The sequence below is a fragment of the Schistocerca cancellata genome, chromosome 3, assembly GCF_023864275.1.
Source record: "Schistocerca cancellata isolate TAMUIC-IGC-003103 chromosome 3, iqSchCanc2.1, whole genome shotgun sequence".
NCBI classification, from domain to species: domain Eukaryota; kingdom Metazoa; phylum Arthropoda; class Insecta; order Orthoptera; family Acrididae; genus Schistocerca; species Schistocerca cancellata.
The window spans coordinates 286,862,581-286,872,139 of NC_064628.1; the positions used below are offsets into that span (position 1 = coordinate 286,862,581).

A 9,559-nucleotide genomic window follows, 5' to 3' on the forward strand; every position below is an offset into this window, starting at 1 on the left:
CGGGATTGCAGCACAAAGGCTCCGCCGTCTCCGAAGCAGAAAAGCCTTGGCAACGACCCGGCGGCCTGCCAGGAGCAGCCGTTTGACTCGAGCTGCCGCGAGCACGGCGCAGCCGCTTGGCAACATTCCGGCGTCAGGCGCACGTGACACCCCTAAACCGCTGTTTACTGCACTGCGAGGGGCGCGGAGAAGGGACAGACTCTCGGGTGGGGCGTACCAAGGGAAATGTCTGTAAGCGCATTTTCTCGTTCTACTAGGTGCATTCAAATTCTAAGGCCTCCGATTTTTTTTTTCTAATTGACTATTCACCCGAAATCGAGGAAACTGGCGTTACTTCTCGACGCAATCGCCCTGCAGACGTACACATTTTTCACAACGCTGACGCCATGATTCCATGGCAGCGGCGAAGGCTTCTTTATGAGCCTGTTTTGACAACTGTTAAATCGCTGAGGCAATAGCAGCACGGCTGGTGAATGTGCGGCCACGGAGAGTGTCTTTCATTGTTGGAAAAAGCCAAAAGTCACTAGGAGCCTGGTCAGGTGAGTAGGGAGCATGAGGAATCACTTCAAAGTTGTTATCACGAAGAAACTGTTGCGTAACGTTAGCTCGACGTGCGGGTGCGTTGTCTTGGTGAAACAGCACACGCGCAGCCCTTCCCGGACGTTTTTGTTGCAGTGCAGGAAGGAATTTGTTCTTCAAAACATTTTCGTAGGATGCACCTGTTACCGTAGTGTCCTTTGGAACGCAATGGGTAAGGATTACGCCCTCGCTGTCCCAGAACATGGACACCATCATTTTTTCAGCACTGGCGGTTACCCGAAATTTTTTTGGTGGCGGTGAATCTGTGTGCTTCCATTGAGCTGACTGGCGCTTTGTTTCTGGATTGAAAAATGGCATCCAATGTCTCATCCATTGTCACAACCGATGAAAAGAAATTCCCATTCGTGCTGTCGTTGCGCGTCAACATTGCTCGGCAACATGCCACACGGGCAGCCGTGTGGTCGTCCGTCAGCATTCGTGGCACCCACCTGGATGACACTTTTCGCATTTTCAGGTCGTCATGCAGGACTGTGTGCACAGAACCCACAGAAATGGCAACTCTGGAGGCGATCTGTTCAACAGTCATTCAGCGATCCCCAAAACAATTCTCTCCACTTTCTCGATCGTGTTGTCAGACCGGCTTGTGCGAACCCGAGGTTGTTTCGGTTTGTTGTCACACGATGTTCTGCCTTCATTAAACTGTCGCACCCACGAACGCACTTTCGACATATCCGTAACTCCATCACCACATGTCTCCTTCAACTGTTGATGAATTTCAGTTGGTTTCACACCACGCAAATTCAGAAAACGAATGATTGCACGCTGTTCAAGTAAGGAAAACGTCGCCATTTTAAGTATTTAAAACAGTTCTCATTCTCACCGCTGGCGGTAAAATTCCATCTGCCGTACGGTGCTGCCATCTCTGGGACGTATTGACAATGAACGCGGCCTCATTTTAAAACAATGCGCATGTTTCTATCTCTTTCCAGTCCGGAGAAAAAAAATCGGAGGCCTTAGAACTTGAATGCACCTCGTAACACCTCAGTCCTTATCGGCGGCACGCTGATCAGAAACTGGAATTAAGTGCTAGTAAAAAGGGACGCGTGACTGATGTGTTGTCCTGCTATGTAACATTATGGACACGGTATCGAAACGTTCATTAAGGATTTCCAGTTCATCCTTCCGATCACGAGTAGATACAGATCTTAGCACTTAATCTATTCATACAACATTTCGGTAGATAACATTTTAGGCACTCTATAAGAACCATAAGAATCATATCCAATAAATATAATATTGGTTAAGTAAGATTTTACCAACTATTGAATATTTCCATTAATATGAACTTACCGAGTGATCAAAAAGTCAGTATAAATTTGAAAACTTAATAAACCACGGAATAATGTAGATAGAGAGGTAAAAATTGACACACATGCTTGGAATGACATGGGGTTTTATTAGAACCACCCCATATTCCTAGACACATGAAAGATCTCTTGCGCGCGTCGTTTGGTGATGATCGTGTGCTCAGCCGCCACTTTCGCAATCTTGGCCTCCCAGGTCCCCAGACCTCGGTCCGTGCGATTATTGGCTTTGGGGTTACCTGAAGTCGCAAGTGTATCATGATCGACCGACATCTCTAGGGATGCTGAAAGACACAATCCGACGCCAATGCCTCACCATAACTCCGGACATGCTTTACAGTGCTGTTCACAACATTATTCCTCGACTACAGCTATTGTTGAGGAATGATGGTGGACATATTGAACATTTCCTGTAAAGAACATCATCTTTGCTTTGCCTTACTTTGTTATGCTAATTATTGCTATTCTGATCAGATGAAGCGCCATCTGTCGGACATTTTTTGAACTTTTGTATTTTTTTGGTTCTAATAAAACCCCATGTCCTTCCAACTAGGCGTGTCAATTTGTACCTCTCTATCTACTTTATTCCGTGATTTATTCGGTTTTCAAATTTATACTGACTTTTTGATCACCCGGTACAACCGAATTTGCAAATACGCAGTTATTTAGAAAGTATAAATTGCGAAATGAGCAAGGGACGTATTGCAGGCAACCAAATATCTGAACGTCAGCAACATGGAAATACCCATTTTACGTTCAATAATAAGCCAAAAGAAAAAGGTTACGAATTGTGCAGTTAGGCCTATTATAAATTGAATTACGTTTTGAACTTCATGTCACATCCGAAAGCGTAACAGATTGAGAAACGGAAACGATTTTAGTTTTCGTCAGTTCTACCCCAAATGGAAAATACTCGATCTAAAATGTGAAAATTGCATTGTCATTTTAGATACAGAAACATACTTAATTCACGAAACTGTTCACACCAAAATTTCCTTTACTATTTCTTATTTCTGATACTGAACATAAAACGTATGTAACTCATTCATATTAAAATACAAAACTGCAAAATATCTGTTTGACGATCAGAGTGGAAATCATCCCCTAGTCAAATTAACTAAATGGCTCTGAGCACTATGGGACTTAACATCTATGGTCATCAGTTCCCTAGAACTTAGAACTACTTAAACCTAACTAACCTAAGGACATCACACAACACTCAGTCATCACGAGGGAGAGAAAATCCCTGACCCCGCCGGGAATCGAACCCGGGAACCCGGTTCAAATTAACTATTCAACTGACATCACAACACAGAAAATCATATTCTCATAAGTAAATATCGATAACGACTGTAAGCCTTATTCACAACTTACATGTTTTGTATTTTGCTAATTTCTACAATGTTAAAAAGCTCTCTCAAAAGGGTGTATACAAAAACCAAAACAATAACTCCAGCCTGAACCTGGAGAACTTGTATGATTTTTGACTTCTCAAAGCAGACGCTTCATTTGGTTGCCAGGTATGCTAGGAACCAGGTAACTGTTAAGATCGCTATGTGAACTATTACGTCGTCGTTAATATATGAGAACATTTTTATCAACTGTCAAAGTGAGTCGAAATGTGAAATTAAATCATCTGATGAAAATGACATCATGGTCAACACTCTTTATTTAAAGAGAACGTCAGATATAAGCCTGATACGAGAACTTCTTTTTACAAGCTTGCACAAGAAGAAGCAACCTGCGCTGGCCCCGGATTCCGCTTCACAAATACGACGTTACACAAAGAGATAAAATACAGCAAGACATAGACCGATAGATGGTGAACATGACTTCTCCCCATTAGATCAACTTGACGCCTGTGCTGTCACAAAGGACATCCGGCCACAGAGTTAAATAATTAAAGAAAATCTGCCAAATCCTGAGAAAGTGAACACCGTACTATACTGGATGAACTCTAGGGAAGAGAAAGAAAGTAGCAATGACCCGATTAGGACCTACAGAGCTTCTTTTATACCATACCTTGGTCTTACATATAGAAATACATATGTCATAACACATTTAATTTTATTTATTTACACTACTGGCCATTAAAATTGCTACGCCAAGAAGAAATGTAGATGATAAACGGGTATTCATTGGACAAATATATTATACTAGAACTGACATGTGATTACATTTTCACGCAATTTGGGTGCGTAGATCCTGAGAAATCAGTACCCAGAACAACCACCTCTGGCCGTAATAACGGCATTGAGTCAAACACAGATTGGATGACGTGTACAGGAACAGCTGCCCATGCAGCTTCAACACGATACCACAGTTCATCAAGAGCAGTGACTGGCGTATTGTAACGAGCCAGTTACTCGGCCACCATTGACCAGACGTTTTCAATTGGTGAGAGATCTGGAGAATGTGCTGGCCAGGACAGCAGTCGAACATTTTCAGTATCCGACATGCGATCGTGCATTATCCTGCTGAAATGTAGGGTTTCGCAGGGATCGAATGAAGGGTAGACACACGGGTCGTAACACATCTGAAATGTAACGTCCACTCTTCCAAGTGCCGTCAATGCGAACAAGAGGTGACCGAGACGTGTAACCAATGGCAACCCATACCATCACGCTGGGTGATACGCCAGTATGGCGATGACGAATACACGCTCCCAATGTGCGTTCACTGCGATGTCGCCAAACACGGATGCGAGCATCATGATGCTGTAAACAGAACGTGGATTCATCCGAAAAAATGACGTTTTGCCATTCGTGCACCCAGGTTCGTCGTTGAGTACACCATCGCAGGCGCTCCTGTCTGTGATGAAGCGTCAATGGTAACCGCAGACATTGTCTCCGTGCTGATGGTCCATGCTGCTGCAAACGTCGTCGAACTGTTCGTGCAAATGGTTGTTGTCTTGCAAACGTCCCACCTGTTGACTCAGGGATCGAGACGTGGCTGCACGATCCGTTACAGCCATGCGGATAAGAGGCCTGTCATCTCGACTGCTAGTGATCCGAGGCCGTTGGGATCGAGCACGGCGTTCCGTATTACCCTCCTGAACCCACCGATTCCATATTCTGCTAACAGTCATTGGATCTCGACCAACGCGAGCACCAATGTGCTATACGATAAGCCGCAATCGCGATAGGCTACAATCCGGCTTTATCAAAGTCGGAAACGTGATGGTACGCATTTCTCCTTCTTACACGAGGCATCACAACAACGTTTTCTCCAGGCAACGCCAGTCAACTGCTGTTTGTGTATGAGAAATCGGCTGGAAACTTTCCTCATGTCAGCACGTTGTAGGTTTCGCCACCGGCGCCAAACTTGTGTGAATTCTCTGAAAAACTAATCATTTGCATATCACAGCATCTTCTTCCTGTCGGTTAAATTTCGCGTCTGTAGCACGTCATCTTCTTGGTGTAGCAACTATAATGGCCAGTAGTGTATTTAAACTCATCAGATTAGAGACTACAGGACCCACGTTAAATCAGACCAGCGTTTCAATACGCAAGACTTTTTACATCATAATTCACTTAAATAGTGATAATAATTACAATATTCAAAACAATAAAAATAACAGTAGAAGTAGAAGTGAAGTGAAAACATGATAATTACCAAGATTTCAATATATCTGAAGCCATTAAGAATTTAGAAAAATGTGTGTGTGAATTCCTAAGGGACCAAACTGCAGAGGTCATCGGTCCCTAGACTTACACACTACTTGAACTAACTTAAACTGACTTATGCTAAGAACAACACACACGCATCCATGCCCGAGAGAGGACTCGAACCTCCGACGGGGGGAGCCGCGCGAACTGCGGCAAGAAGGCGCCTCAGACTGCGCGGCTACCGCGCGCCGCTTCGGATAAGGAGCGGAAAATTTGATTGTGGCGGGGCACTACAGTTCGATAGTAGAAAAGGAAGAGAAGGAAAAACGGTAGTGCAACACAGAGTGGGAGAAAGGAAGGAAAGGGGATGCCACATGATAGAATTCTGAACAGACCATTATTGAATCATTGTAAAGGCTTCGTTTAAGATACATGAAAGAAGGTTGTGTAGGTGGAGGAAACCCGGAGACAATGAAAAGTTTCAAACTGATTATATAATTGTAAGACGGAGATTTAGAAAACAGATTTAAAATTGTAAGACATTTCCAGAGGCAGATATAGACTTCGATCCTAATTTGTTGGTTATGAATTGTAGATTAAAACTGAAGGAACTGCAGAAAGGAAGGAATTTAATTACATGTACCTGGAGGAATTGAAATAACCAGAAAACACGAATGGGTAGCTTTGAGACACGAAATAATGAAGGCAGCAGAGGATCACCTACGTAAAAAGGCAAGACCTAGTAGAAATCTTTGGATAATGCAGAAGACACTGAGTTTAACTGATGGAAGGAGAAAATAAACTATGCAGCAAATGAGGCAGCCGACATGGAATGCAAACGTCTAAAAATCAAATTGACAGAAAGTGCAAAATGATTAAGGATGAATAGCTACGTTACAAATGCAAGGCTGTAGAAACATGTACAACTAGGGGAAAGATAGATGCCAACTACAGTTACTTAAAGAGACCTTTTGAGAAAAGAGAAGCAGCTGTATGGACGTCAAGAGTTCAGATGGAAAGCCAGTATTTAGCAAAGAGGGGAAAACTGAAAAGTTGTGGGGGCATATAGAAGGTCTATATAGGAGAAACAAACTTGAGGACAACATTATAGCAAGAGAAGAGGAAGTATATCAAGTTGAGAGACATGACAACTCGAGGAGAATTTGACGGGACACTGAAAGACCCAAGTGAAAACAAGGCCCTGGCGTAGACGACATTCCATCGGAATTATAAAGAACCTCCGGAAAGCCAGCCATGACAAAACTATTCCACCTAGTGGGCGAGGTATATGAGACGGACGAAATACCGTCAGACTTCCACAAGAATGTAATAATTCCATTTCCAAACTAGGCAGGTTCTGACAACTGTGGATACTACTAAACCATAGGTTAAGTAAGTGCGGTTGTAAAACACTGACACTAATTATTTGCAGAAGAATGGAAAAACTGGTGAAAATAAGAAAAGTATAAACAAAAAATATCACACACATCCATGCCCGAGGCAGGATTCGAACCTGCGACCGTAGCGGTCCAGACTGAAGCGCCTAGAACAGCTCGGCCACACCGGCCGGCAATGCAGAAACATGTGAGGCAATACTGACCCAATTACTTATCTTAGAAGACTGGATGAAGAAAGGCAAACCTACATGTATAGCATTTGTATATTAAAAGAAAGATTTTGACAAGGCTGACTGAACAACAATTTTTGAATTTATGAAGGTAGCAATGGTAAAATACAGGGAGCGAAAGGTTAATTACAACTTGTACAGAAACCAGATTTGCAGTTATAAGAGTCGAAGGACATGAAAGGGAAGCAGTGGTTGAGAAGGGAGTGATACATGGTTGTAGGGCTATCCCTGATGTTATTCAAGCTGTACACTGAGAAAGTGGTAAAGGAATTAAAGGACAAATTTTGAGATGGAATTAAAGTTAAGAGAAAAGAAATAAAACTTAAAGGTTTTGCCGATGGCACTGTAATTCTGCCAAAGACAAGGAAGGAATCGGAAGAGCAATTGAACGGAATGGATGGTGTCTTTAAAAGAGATTATAAGATGAATATTCACGAAAGTAAAAGATACCTAAAGCAATGTAGTAGAGTTAAGTTAAGCGATGCTGAAGGAATTAGATAAGGAACTCAGACACTAAAAGTAGCATACTCGTATAACTTTTGCTATACGGACAGCAAAATGAATGCCGATAACTGAGATAAGAAATTTCGTGTCGCTACAGCAAGAAAAGCATTTCTGGAAAAGACCAATTTGTTATCATCTAACATAAATTTAAATGTTTGGATGTGCCTGTAGGTGTGCACAGAATCAAATCTACTGTATTTCCGAACCACGGCAAAAACTTGATACTGGCGCCCCCCCCCCCCCCCCCCCCCTCGCGCGTTTGAGATAGGACGTCAAATATTTAAAAAAATTAATTTCTCAAAAATATGTTCATTTTGCAGCGCACCTGTTTGTGAAGAGCTTGATATATAAAACATGTTCGTAGAAATGTAAGACATGGTATTTGATCGTTAAGTGTGCCAAAGTGCAGTGCCACGTCTCTTCACACAGTGGTCTTGTGTCGCACGTCACTGAATTTCGCTCTGTGGAATTCGCGCGTTTATATTGTGTAACGGAAGCCGTCAAGCCTATATTCAGGACAGTGAGAATTGGAGTGTCCTGTGTTGCCTCTCCTGCATCCAGTCGGCCGGTCCCCACCCCCCCCCCCCCACCCCCTTATAAAAGACTCACAATGAGTAGTGGGTGGGACTATTTGTGACTGGGAGAACAAGAACTCTTCAGGAAATATGCACTCTTGATTGCCTGGTAGCTAATAACTTTCTCTTTTATGTGTCGTAAAATTAAATCTACGAAACATAAAACCAGTAAAGACAAGAGGCAAGCAAGAAGGTACATATTTCTTCAATCCTTAAGTCCCAGCATTTTTTTTTTTCTCTCTAATCTTGCTACAGCTTTTCACGGCGTGTTTTCCTTTCTGCGGAGGAATCTATTACATCATCAAAGTGCGTCAAACATTTTGCTACATGAAAAATCAAAATTTTGTCTAACACTAAAAAAACTGTTAAAGCGAATAGTACCCAACAGTGGTGTGGTTGCTTGATTTGATTACGTCTATTTTGTCACTGTCTGGTGGATGAAACGAAACAGGCCTCTCTAATTTTGCACGAGCTGTAACACACGCCAAATAAGCGACACTATTTCGGCACAAATGGTTATTTTTATCTACCTCATTTACATTAATAATACGACAAATTATAATTCACCAAGTACCAATATCAAATGCCTGTTAGGCCTACTACAAACAAAAAGTTTTATGTTTTGAGATAGCTTCATATTTCATTCATATGCTCCAGTTTCTCAAGCACGAGATCGGTAAGTAGTAGTGGTACGAAATTTTTATGTCAATTCTTAATCGTCACATTCTTCTATATAATTTGTGTGATGTCCCCGTTTCTTCTCTTTCCTCGTTCTAAAAAAAACAATCTTTTCATCACTTATTCTGTAAATATTCCTGCCATTGTCAAAACTTATCCTGCGGTTAACTTGAGTAACCCTGCCAGAATCACCGGTTCAGTTGTTCCGCGTTTATTCTCCGGTGAGGCGTTATTGCCAACGGCCTTGCCACAGTGGTACCACCGGTTCCCGTCGGATCACCTAAGTTAAGCGCTATCGGGCTGGGCTAGCACTTGGATGGGTGACCATCCGGTCTGCCGAGCGCTGTTGGCAAGCGGGGTGCACTCGGCCCTTGTGAGGCAAACTGAGGAGCTACTTGATTGAGAAGTAGCGGCTCCGGTCTCGGAAATTGACATACGGCCGGGAGAGCGGTGTGCTGACCAAATGCCCCTCCATAACCGCATCCAGTGACGCCTGTGGGCTGACCATGACACGGCGGCCGGTCGGTACCTTTGGGCCTTCATGACCTCTTCGGGAGGACTTTAGTTTAGTTTTTTAGGCGTTATTACGTGTTCGTACAACGCGTTTTCCTCGCTGTTCCGAGAACAGAACTTAAATAGCTGCTGGCCCTTAGTAGTGTAACG

The 9,559-nt window shown here is 43.0% G+C and overlaps 1 pseudogene; it reads left to right on the plus strand.

Annotated features, from left to right (window-relative positions):
• Positions 1-9,130: 9,130 nt before the first annotated feature.
• Positions 9,131-9,248, plus strand: LOC126177860 (5S ribosomal RNA; annotated as a pseudogene).
• The last annotated feature ends 311 nt before the right edge of the window (positions 9,249-9,559 follow it).